Here is a 12,039-nt window from a genome sequence, read left to right as displayed (position 1 = left end):
GAGAAGGAAAAGAAAAGAAGAAGAAGATGATGATGATGATTATGAAGAAGAAGAAGAAGAAGAAGAAGAAGAAGAAGATGATGATGATGATGATGGAGAAGATGAAGAACAAGAAGAAGGGGAAGAAGAAAACCACAACATGCCTTCCCTGGCCTGGCCGCCCCAGGGAGGGTAATGCCTTGTCACACTCCATCATCTTCCATCTTGCTACACACACGACAGCTAATATGTATGTTAAAAAAAATGACTTCGGTATAACAAGGAAGTTTTTTTTTCTTAAAACTTACTCCAATATACATGTAGATAAGTCACACATTGTAGCTCCACTATATATGTAGATACGTCACATGCTACCTCTCTTTGTATGTAGATAAGTCACATATTGTTACTCTACTATGTATGTAGATACGTCAAATGCTACCCTTCTTTGTATGTAGATAAGTCACATATTGTTGTTCTACTGTGTATGTAGATACGTTTCATATTACGACAGAAACTCCTTAAATTAGGTGCAGACATATATATCACGCGCTAACACGTCGCCCTCAGATACTAGGAGCGTCTAAGATTCGACCTCTTATGTCCAAGCTCAAGTTCGACCTCGAAACGTCGATCTTAGGTTCGACCTCGAACGTTCGATCTTAGGATCGACCTCGAACGTCGAACTCAGGTTCGACCTCGAACGTCCGATCGTAGGGTCGACCTCGAACGTCGAACTGAGGATCGATCTCGAACGTCCGATCTTAGGTTCCATCTCGCATTATCGAGTTGCCCTGACGTGGGAAGAGAGCACCCCAAGTTCAATCAAGTGAGGATGAGCTTGAATTTGAAGCAGTTAATGAACCACGAAGTCTCTCTCTCTCTCTCTCTCTCTCTCTCTCTCTCTCTCTCTCTCTCTCTCTCTCTCTCTCTCTCTCTCTCTCTCTCTCTCTCTCTCTCTCTCTCTCTCTCTCTCTCTCTCTCTCTCTCTCTCTCTCTCTCTCTCTCTCTCTCTCTCTGTGTGCTGTCGAAAGGGAGTTCGGAAAAAGGCAAGTCATCACTCACATTCTGTATGTCATTCAAACATTATTAACCCGTCTCTCTCTCTCTCTCTCTCTCTCTCTCTCTCTCTCTCTCTCTCTCTCTCTCTCTCTCTCTCTCTCTCTCTCTCTCATGCGTCAGTGCGATGTTCTCGAGGCCAAAAAAAGTAAAAAAAAAAAAAAACTCTGAAACGTTTATGTTATAATCCTATTGAAAGACGTGTATATGAAAATGACTCACGAGAATCGTTTTATCTGGGTATCAAAATTTTACATTTCGTGAAAGGGAAACTCATCACGAAATTGTAAATACTTCCACTTGAATATATATATATATATATATATATATATATATATATATATATATATATATATATATATATATCCCTGGGGATAGGGGAGAAAGAATACTTCCCATGTATTCCCTGCGTGTTGTACAAGGCGACAAAAAGGGGAGGGAGCCGGCGGGGGGGCTGGAAATCCTCCCCTTTCATTTTTGATTTTCCAAAAGAAGGAACAGAGAAGAGGGCCAAGTGAGGATATTCCCTCAAAGGCTCAGTCCTCTGCTCTTAATGCAACCTCACTAACGCGGGAAATGGCGAATAGAATGATAAAAAAAAGAGAAAAGAAAAAAAAAAAAAAAATATATATATATATATATATATATATATATATATATATATATATATATATATATATATATATATATATATATCGCTACCTCGCAAACGCGGGAGACAGCCACAAAGCAAAAAAGCAAAAAAAAAAAAAAAAATATATATATATATATATATATATATATATATATATATATATATATATATATAATCTTTTATGTCATCGCCTAAACATACATTTGAGTTTTGAAAGAGGAACAAATTGATCAATGGGGAGAAAATTACGTCTGTCGGTAATCACAGGTTTTATCCCTGTGGTCAGAGAGTAATAAAACAAAGGTTACCAGCAGGTAGACCACAGCATGGGTAGACTACGTCACAGGTCGACCAGTTCACACACACACACACACACACACACACACACACACACACACACACACACACACACACACACATAAACGCACACATTATATATATATATATATATATATATATATATATATATATATATATATATATATATATATATATATATATTTCATATATATATATATATATATATATATATATATATATATATATATATATATATATATATATATATATATTTATTTATTTATTTATTTATTTATCTATTTATTTATTTTTCATTATAATTTGTCGCTGTCTCCCGCGTTAGCGAGGTAGCGCAAGGAAACAGACGAAAGAATGGCCCAACCCACCCACATACACATCCCTGGAAATAAGGGAGAAAGAATACTTCCCACGCATTTCCCCGCGTGTCGTAGAAGGCAACTCAAGGGGACGGGAGCGTAGGGCTAGAAACCCTCCCCTCCTTCTGTCATTAGAGAACCACATCAGCGTATTTATGAAGATGATTTGGTCACGAGGCACAGGGGAGTAGAGGAGAGGGGGGCTTGGGCGTAGCGCTCACCGCAGAAGTAGTGCATACCTGCCTGTCTGTCCATGCTATGGTCCAATTGCCTGAAGAGAGAGAGAGAGAGAGAGAGAGAGAGAGAGAGAGAGAGAGAGAGAGAGAGTACCTGCCTGCGTGCTTACGACGCGATTTCGCCAAAAGTCGGGCTACCGCGTAGTGCTGACCGCCGGAGAATCATAAAAGAGTTACGACGAAGCTGTCGTGGTGCGCGGTACGTGCGTGTTGTCAAGTGATCTGAGTGAGACAGAGAGAGAGAGAGAAAGTGTGTATGGAGTGAGCACCAAGCAGCCCAAATGTGGAATGGAGAAGAAGGAACAGTAAAAGAAGTAAATATACCTCACGTTTTCTTCTCTCTCACTTTGGAAAGATTAGATTAGAAACCTGTTCATGCCTGGGTCACTCACGGCAGCCCCCATTATCTGCTGCAGTTCTAATGGAATATATGTGTTCCTGACCCACATGTGTCCGCGGGTTTTTCTGGCCTCAATATCGTATGTCTTCCTCCACCCACTACCTACATGTGAAGACGCACCGTCAAGGGTAACCTACTGGAAGACTGAGTGTGAGTGCGAGTGTGCTTCCTATGGTCATGTCACACTGAAATGTGTCACTGACATCCATTATTTAGTGTTAGATTGGGTTTAGGTGATGCTAGATTATGTCTACATAACACATGTGTGTGCATATTCCTCAGAGAGATGCTATATATATATATGTATATATATATATATATATATATATATATATATATATATATATATATATATATATATATGTATATATCGACGTTGTTCAATTCAATCGCATTGCCTAATCGTAGGTACATTGTTGGACGAAATGAGAAGCTGTTCATTATATCAGAAGCAATGCGGAAATGAAGCAGTGATTCATTTCCAACTCATTTGGTGTGTTCATCCACATCCATACTCACGGAACAAGGCAATGCTTGCAGTCTGATTCATTAGAACAAGAAAATGGGTCGTGTAACTAATTCAACTCGTAAAAACTTCCCTGTGGAATTACAGACGGAGTTCTCAGCTGAGGTTACTTGTCAACACAGAACAAAACCAAAGAAAGTTTAGACATAATCTCCTTTTACAGTTCCGTGTCCCCACGAGTGGTCGTGACCCACAATGAATCTCAATTGACTGAAGTCAATTTTCGTTTTTCTTAACTTCTCCTCACGCTGGAGGTCGAGAGAGCCTGTGTCTGCAAAAGCCCTGAGTGTAATACAACATACGGACACCGATGTGAGGTCAAGATGGAGGAGATCTAAGGGAAGGGGAAGACTCAGAATTCATAGCACCTGTCTGGTGATGCAACGGCGTTGTTACCTCCGTGTCGGTCAATGTCACCAGGTCCGCGCGTGTCGCGGGTTACACACGCCCCTCGTCCTCGGTGATCCTATTGGTGATGGATGATGCGTTAGCTGCAGCGACGCTCAGACTATATCTGTACAAGTTTCCCATTGGACGTATACTATTTTGAGCAGTCGGGAGGGAGCGCAAGGATTACGATTGCAAGATCGCTCGAGTATATCGGGAATGTGGAGGTTTTTGTAGATATATATATTTTTTTTCATACTATTCGCCATTTCCCCACGTCAGCAAGGTAGCGCTAAGAACAGAGGACTGAGCTTCTGAGGGATTTCCTCACTTGGCTCCCTTCTCCGTTCCTTCTTTTGGAAAATCAAAAACGAGAGGGGAGGATTTCCAGCCCCTCGCTCCCTCCCCTTTTAGTCGCCTTCTACGACACACATGGAATACGTTGGAAGTATTCTTTCTCCCCTATCCCCAGGGATGATATATATATATATATATATATATATATATATATATATATATATATATATATATATATATATATATATATATATATACGTGTGGATGTGGGTGTACGTGTGTGTGTGTGTGTGTGTGTGTGTGTGTGTGTGTGTGTAACTATTTCCGAAGAGTTGACATGTAAAGACAGAATCTAAGTAGCATGAACGTCATCTGGATTGAGGGCATCAATCAAATATTTTCTCGTGTGATAACCCCTTTACCCGACAAAGAGGCATTTGATCCAGCTCCAAACCTATTCCAAACGTTAAGTCTAACTAGTTCAACTTGATCAGCCAGGGATTATTTTGATAAGAACTCAGGATTGCTTTCTCTGCCCAACAGCAAATCATTCATCACAGAGTGCGTGATTCCACTCCTGATTTATATCTAAGCTCGTACAGATGGCTTGCCCGTCCAGGCAAGCTGTGGGTGTAATCGCATAACACGCACAATCCCTCACTGAAAATGAGTTATTTCCCAATAACGTTCTAGTCTTCCCAGCCCCGAGGCAAGCACATTTACCTTCATCAGTTTCCAGTTAAGTGCTTTCGCTAAGCAGTAAGTGTGTGTGGCTTCTTGGAACGCCTTCAGCTTTAAACTCTCTTTAAGTACGAGGGTGTAAGACTTGTGAGTATTGAAGGCCTGGACTTGAACCTCTGGCTCTTGAAGGTCAAGTCAACGAAGAGCAGTTCATCAACCATACGGAGTGGTCGTACAGTCGATCTCAAGGGTCCCACCTGACGTGCTCAAAGGCCGCACTTGGCGTGCTCAAAGGCGGTACGTGACGTGCTCAAAGCCGCACCTAGCGTGCACAAAGGCCGTACCTGACGTACTCAAAGGCCGTACCTGACGTGCTCAAAGGTCGTACCTGACGTGCTCAAAGGTCGTACCTGACGTGCTCAAAGGCGGTACGTGACGTGCTCAAAGGTCGTACCTGACGTGCTCAAAGGTCGTACCTGACGTGCTCAAAGGCCGCACCTGGCGTGCACAAAGGCCGTACCTGACGTACTCAAAGGCCGTACCTGGCGTGCTCAACGACTTCCACCAGGGTGTTAACGCCGTGTTCGAGAAAAGTACGAATCTGAATTTCATGAGAAGAGCGAGAGCGCGGGATCATTTCCTCCTCTCTGCATTTCCTCAGAAGATACAGATGGCCTTTTTTTTTCACCCTCCACCTCCTCTTCAGTCGGTTTAACCTCACAAAACCCACATTATACATATATATACGTTGTCGAGGAGAGGCCGGAGAGAGGTGGGGAGAGATGCCGACACAATGTAGCGAGAGAGAGAGAGAGAGAGAGAGAGAGAGAGAGAGAGAGAGAGAGAGAGAGAGAGAGGCAAAGGAAGGTCCACAATGTCACAGTGAGAGAGAGAGAGAGAGAGAGACAAAAAATGTACCCACCTACCCAGCACTACCCGCCGATGGTAGGCAGATGTAGCCTTACACAGAGGGAGAAATGTCTTTAGTCAAATGGAGAAATTATAGACAGCAGTTCCAAGCTGACGTCTTCTCAAGGCATCTTGAAAAAAAAACCAAACCTGACCTGACCTGACCTGACCTGACCTGACCTGACCTGGCCTGACCTGATCGGACCTGATAGGTATACATCTAGTTCTCCATCAGATAAATTCAGACGCTTCCAGGCATTGAAGACTTTGCTGTCACTGCTCGTAATTGTCGGCTGAATATATTACTGACATTTCATAAGTTCTGCATGAAAAAGAGAATTCATGTGATGTGTTGACATTTATGTTTCGTATATATCTATTTCACTCACTCCCAGCGCTCGACGATGTAACCCTTGAACACGACGGTGCGACCCTTGAGCATGACGGTACGACCCTTGAACACGACGGTGCGACCCTTGAGCACGACGGTACGACCCTTGAGCACGACGGTACGACCCTTGAACACAACGGTATGACCCTGGAGCACGATGGTACGACCCTTGAGCACAATGGTATGACCCTGGAGCACGACGGTACGACCCTTGAACACGACGATACGACCCTTGAACACGGCGGTACGACCCTTGAGCACGACGGTACGACCCTTGAGCACGATAGTACGACCCTTATATATATATATATATTTGTTATCCCTGGGGTTAGGGAAGAAAGAAACTTAACGCACGTATTCCCTGCGTGTCGTAAAAGGCGACTAAAAGGGGAGGGAGCCGGGGGGCTGGAAATCCTCTCCTCCCGTTTTTGACTTTTCCAAAAGAAGGAACGAGAGAATGGGGCTAAGTGAGAGTTCTCCCTCTTAGGCTCATTCCTCTTGCTCTTAACGCTACCTCGCTAACGGGAGCGCAGTAAGCCAATATTTCAGTGGCTGTCATACTTCATTCCTTTAACCCAAGCTGATGATTATATTGTGCTCTCTCTCTCTCTCTCTCTCTCTCTCTCTCTCTCTCTCTCTCTCTCTCTCTCTCTCTCTGCCCCCATGCACACCTGGGCTGCTGGCGTCATGTTCACAAACATACAGTCCATCTCACACACCTGAACCCTTCACAACACATAACTCACACAACTCGTTCTTCATAACCCTGTGTTCTATTTGCGGAGAGTGCTACGCGCTAGCCCTGCCTTTTGAGGCAAAACCCCCGACGTAGGCACTTGTACGTAAGTAATCACACTGGTCTGTGTACTGCTGTTGATCAAACATTACAAGTTATCTCTTTATAAAGTATAAGGTTGTTAATATCTCTTCGGTTTTTTTTTTTAAGTTTTCGGTCACCTCAACTTCTCAAGAGAAACATGGATTCATGGGCATCAGAGGGAAATTAGGGTCGTTCCTACGGTATAGAATGATCGTTGTAAATTCACATCTTCCCTTGGTTAGAAGTGCTCGTATAAGGTCTTTTCAGTTACGATTCTACTACAACATTCGTGTGTCCAGAGACACATGTACGTCAAGTAGATCTTCCATTTAACTAACTTTGTTCTTATTTCCGAATTTGCTTAGAACTGTCGGTCTGATTTTGTTACCGAACACAGTAATAACAGTAGTAGAAGTAGTAGTAGTAGTAGTAGTAGTAGTAGTAGTAGTAGTTGTAGTAGTAATAGTAGTAGTAACAGTAGTAGTAGTAGTAGTAGTAGTAGTAGAAGTAATAGTAGTAAGTAGTAGTAGTAGTAGTAGTGGTAGTAGTAGTAGTAGTAGTAGTAGTAGTAGTAGTTGTAGTAGTAATAGTAGTAGTAACAGTAGTAGTAGTAGTAGTAGTAGAAGTAATAGTAGTAAGTAGTAGTAGTAGTAAGAGTAGTAGTAGTAGTAGTAGTAGTAGTAGTAGTAATTGTAGTAGTAGTAGTAGAAGTAATAGTAGTAAGTAGTAGTAGTAGTAGTAGTAGTAGTAGTAGTAGTAGTATAGTAGTAAGTAGTAGTAGTAGTAGTAGTAGAGTAGTAGTAGTAGTAGTAGTAGTAGTAGTAGTAATTGTAGTAGTAGTAGTAGAAGTAATAGTAGTAAGTAGTAGTAGTAGTAGTAGTAGTAGAAGTAATAGTAGTAAGTAGTAGTGGTAGTAGTAGTAGTAGTAAGAGTAGTAGTAGTAGTAGTAGTAGTAGTAGTAGTAGTAGTAGTAGTAGTAATTGTAGTAGTAGTAGCAGTAGTAATAGTAGTAGTAACAGTAGTAGTAGTAGTAGTAGTAGAAGTAATAGTAGTAAGTAGTAGTAGTAGTAGTAGTAGTAGTAGTAAGAGTAGTAGTAGTAGTAGTAGTAGTAGTAAGAGTAGTAGTAGTAGTAAGAGTAGTAGTAATAGTAGCACTGGTAGTAGTAGTAGTAGTAGCAGTAGTAAAAACAGAACTGGGAGTAAGAGCAGCAGGTTAGCATCTTAGCAGTAAACAGTAGGAGTAGCAGTCAAAATTGTAGTATCAGTTGTAGTGACAAAAGTGGTAGTAGTAAAAGCATTATAAGTAGTGATAGTAAGTGAATGTGATGTTAGCGATGATAGAAGGGAACGTCACCATCATTATCACCATCATTATCACCATCACCATCTACACCACCACTGGGATCGCCACAGCCCTTTAAACCATCGTCAATATCATCATTTTTTGTTTTCTCGTGACGCCCACACCAGCACTGTACAGTCTCCTCTTCTCCTCTTCCTCTCAGTCACCATCTCCCTATCCGCTACCATCACCGTATGTGTCGTCCTATGACCAAGATCAGACTCCTCCTCCTCCTCCTCCTCCTCCTCCTCACAGTCAATCAATACGGCTCCCTCAAAGTGACCTCATAGCATTACTATTATAATCCTCGCTATTCCCGACGTCATCTTCCTTATTAGCACCATCAACATCACTCTCCTCACCACCCACACCACCGTCTTCACCGGCCCTCCACCACCCGCACCACCGTCTTCACCGGCTCTCCACCACCCACGCCACCATCTCAACCCTCCCAAAGACCCATCTTGAAATCGTCGAAGCACCACAGTTCACTAATCTGTTCGGGATTTAGTTCTCAGATATCTGGATAAGTGTGGCTTAACACAGATCAGCTGCGATTGCCTACCACGTGAGGGAGGTCAAGGAATTGAGAGAGAGAGAGAGAGAGAGAGAGAGAGAGAGAGAGAGAGAGAGAGAGAGAGAGAGAGAGAGCCCTGTTAGTACCTCGTTATGAGGGAATGAGAGGCCCTTAACTTCGTACATCCTCAAGCCTAATGACGCACTGTACACTCTTATCTTTCCTCGAAAGTATGCCCCTCCGGAGTCATAACCTTGCTTACAAGTCCTCCTCACTACAACCACAACCACGTCTTCCTTCCCAGCTGTCTTCAGGAAGCCATCATCAGCCATCCTCAACCCACAACTTTGCCTTCACTTCTTCCCATGATGTCCGTCCATTTCCCGACGATGTTTATCGCATCCCTTTGCTCACATCGCGTGTGTTTACTACGTTATAACCGACAAACCACATCACCCAGACCACATCCCAAGTCAGAGAAGAATGAAAGGATCCCACTTTGTTCTCACACGGAAACACATAAACCGAGCAGAATGGACGGACCTCTGGCCCATCTGTCGACTGAATCTCTCCTAAAACTTGTGCTTTCCTGGAGCTGATCCCTGAGAGGTGCGTCTTCTTGAAGCAGCTCACCATATAGCCACAACCTTGACCTTGTATGCACCTCCTTTCCTCCCTGATGATGATGATGATGATGCTATTTACCTCCCAATGTGTCCCACGAAGTCCTCGCATGGCACCGTAGTCCCCCCTCCCCCACTTCGACTACCCCTGCTTCAGGTCCTCCGCCCTCACTATACCCCCAATGTGTCCCACGAAGTCTTCGCATGGCACCGTAGTCCCCCCCACTTCGACGACTCCTGTTTCAGGTGTTCCTCCCTCACTATACCCCCAATGTGTCCCACGAAGTCCTCGCATGGCACCGTAGTCCCCCCCACTTCGACGACTCCTGTATCAGGTGTTCCTCCCTCACTATACCCCCAATGTGTCCCACGAAGTCCTCGCATGGCACCGTAGTCCCCCCCACTTCGACGACTCCTGTTTCAGGTGTTCCTCCCTCACTATACCCCCCAATGTGTCCCACGAAGTCCTCGCATGGCACCGTAGTCCCCCCCACTTCGACGACTCCTGCTTCAGGTGCTCCTCCCTCGCTATATCCTCACCATTCTGAACCATGATTTATTAGCTCGTGCTTACCACTTGATGATAACATTATCCCTGGGCTACAGTACTGAGGTATTTTCCTTATACCACTACGTGTCATCCCCGTTGTTTGCGAGTGATTGTGACCGTATCACTTTCCTCTTCACTTTCCCTGGACGAGCCCTTTAAGAGATCTCGGTAAATCCGGAAGTTTTGAGATTTTTTTCCCCCCTGGACTGTTATATACAACACGTCACTTCAGATCCCTCAGTTGGTATACAAGATATCAATACTTAGCTTCTCTCCGACTTGCTATCGTTCTTCTGTAACTTCTGATGGATTTATCTCATCCCAGAACGAATCCATCCACAGTTGGAAATCCAGTCGTTTCTAAACTGAATCTAAAACACAATCTTTCTGAATATTCGCTGAATACTTCCACTTCCATGGCTTCAGTCATAGTCATCACAAGGGCTTCATGAATGATATTCCCTGAGATAATTTAGACCAAATTAACCCCTGGTGTATATGATTATATATATATATATATATATATATATATATATATATATATGTATATATATATATATATATATATATATATGAAACCCTCCGACAACAAGATGGCAAAGTTTCTGACACCATTTAGCTATTATAATAGACACCAAGACTATCCAGAGAATCACATGAGGAGGTTACATGGAGCATCTATTGTCATAAGAACACCCATAGCAACACTGTCCCCTGAGGTAACGCTATTGAGGTTGTAGTAAGCCATCCATTCATGCCATTGCCTTCCCTCCTCCAGGGAAGCTCCCTTTCACGCAGAAACCCGAGATCTACTTCCGTTAAGCACCGCTTGGTGTCTGAACACCGTAAGCGTGTGTGTGTGTGTGTGTGTGTCACTTACCTCACGCATCGACACACGACGGTCTACCAGAGCTGGGACTTTCTCGCGGGACACACACACACACACACACACACACACACACACACCCAAAACACACGTCCTCACAAACCAGGATGTCTTGTGCTAGTTAGGGCCAGTACTCACTAACGACCCAGTTGAACGTAAGAGTGCTCAGTAGTTAGCCGTGGCTGGAGAGTAGGGTTTCCTTTGTGAATCTTGCCAAACAGGAAAATATTTTTTGCTGCACATTTATCGTGAAGAGTCTGTCCCGGGTTCGAGTCCTTGCTGGTATTCTGTCTCATAATGACATACGTATATACATAAACATGTAAGTTCACAGCGTTGTGGTCCATACTGATCATCTTATCTCCCTCCCCTTATTAATTAACTCTTAAGTAGCCAGACTAGACCACCTTTTTCTTTCAGTTAACTCCACCACCTTCCTCTCCAAGAAGGTCGGTTGTTCGTTGTGAATGAATGAAAGAATCATGATGTACCGTGAACAATGTGCTGTTGCTGCCTGCTGCTGCTCCCAAGAGTCCCTCGAGGCAGCCAAACACGCGACCCGACCCCGCACGCCGGAGAGACAGGGGCAACGAGGAGCGTGTACACCCTCCTCCGACGCTGGCTGGACCCATACTGGCGCCGATGGCCCAGTGCCACCTGCAGGAGGCTGTGTGTGTGTGTGTGTGTGTGTGTGTGTGTGTGTGTGTGTGTGTGTGTGGGCAGAGGCGGGCCACGACTCGCTGCAGTTGTGGTGCCGATGTGTGTGTGTGTGTGTGTGTGTGTGTGTGTGTGTGTGTGTGTGTGTGTGTGTTTTCGATGGTGTTTGCAGACTCGGCCTGCAAGTATGGAGTCACCTTCGATGAAGCTGTATCGGAAGATGAAACCAAAAAAAAAAATAGAGTTCAGCATCGTCCAGGATCTTCTCACCTTACCCTGCTCCTGCGCAGAGTGCAGCAGCTTCAAAGATGGACTAGGACCCCCACCCCATCCACCCCTCACCATAAGATGGTCCTTTGATGACTCAGTAGTGTGTGTGTGTGTGTGTGTATACAGTCGCTTCCTTCGCCGTTTTTTCACCGTCCAACACAGCACACCTGGGAGCCTCGCTAGCAGAGATGGTGATGA

General features: G+C 44.0%; 1 protein-coding gene and 1 long non-coding RNA gene across 4 annotated transcripts in view; one reads left to right on the top strand and one right to left on the bottom strand.

The window, feature by feature from the left end:
* The window catches only part of LOC139766579 (PDF receptor-like), a 117,800-nt gene extending 106,194 nt beyond the window's left edge, over positions 1–11,606 (bottom strand). For 2 of the 3 annotated variants that reach the window (XM_071695429.1, XM_071695431.1), the window contains exon 1: positions 11,406–11,606. The gene's annotated coding sequence lies outside the window, so the exon portion shown is untranslated. Of the gene's footprint in view, positions 1–11,052 lie in introns of all 3 variants that reach the window. The other variant, XM_071695430.1, reaches the window with a different exon arrangement.
* The window catches only part of LOC139766581 (uncharacterized), a 157,846-nt gene that overhangs the window by 119,933 nt on the left and 25,874 nt on the right, over positions 1–12,039 (top strand). The window lies entirely within an intron of this gene.

This window comes from Panulirus ornatus, chromosome 58, assembly GCF_036320965.1.
Source record: "Panulirus ornatus isolate Po-2019 chromosome 58, ASM3632096v1, whole genome shotgun sequence".
Taxonomy (NCBI): domain Eukaryota; kingdom Metazoa; phylum Arthropoda; class Malacostraca; order Decapoda; family Palinuridae; genus Panulirus; species Panulirus ornatus.
This window is presented reverse-complemented; position numbering and strand designations above follow the sequence as displayed.